The sequence below is a fragment of the Trypanosoma equiperdum genome (genome assembly GCF_001457755.1).
Source record: "Trypanosoma equiperdum strain OVI genome assembly, contig: ctg_649, whole genome shotgun sequence".
NCBI classification, from domain to species: Eukaryota; Euglenozoa; class Kinetoplastea; order Trypanosomatida; family Trypanosomatidae; genus Trypanosoma; species Trypanosoma equiperdum.
In genome coordinates, this window is record NW_027124586.1 from 2328 (window position 1) to 2743 (window position 416).

Below are 416 nucleotides of genomic sequence, written 5' to 3' on the forward strand. Positions count from 1 at the left end.
ACTGCAGATATCATGATATGGCACCCATGTAGGGCCGTAAATATTTAATCCTTTGATATAACAACATTTGCGGCATTTTAAATATTTACAGGATCTGGATAGCAGATATGCAGGATAGATGAACTTTTTGTCGATTTTTATAAATTGTAATTAAAACTGCAGAGTGCCTAAACCTAAAATAGGTTGAAACTTTTCCGTGGTTTCCATGGGTTTTGAGGTGAAAACGATATTCATGCAAGTTCAACACATGAACAATATAATCATTTATAGTAAAAAATTACACATCATAATAATTCTGTTGTTTATTTTTAAATAAAGACAGTTATTGAAAAATATAATTATTTTCGGTAAAGGTCTTACATTTGATTTTGGGGGGAAAGAGCCATTCGTTTAAAGCAGTGATGCAGTGGATAAAC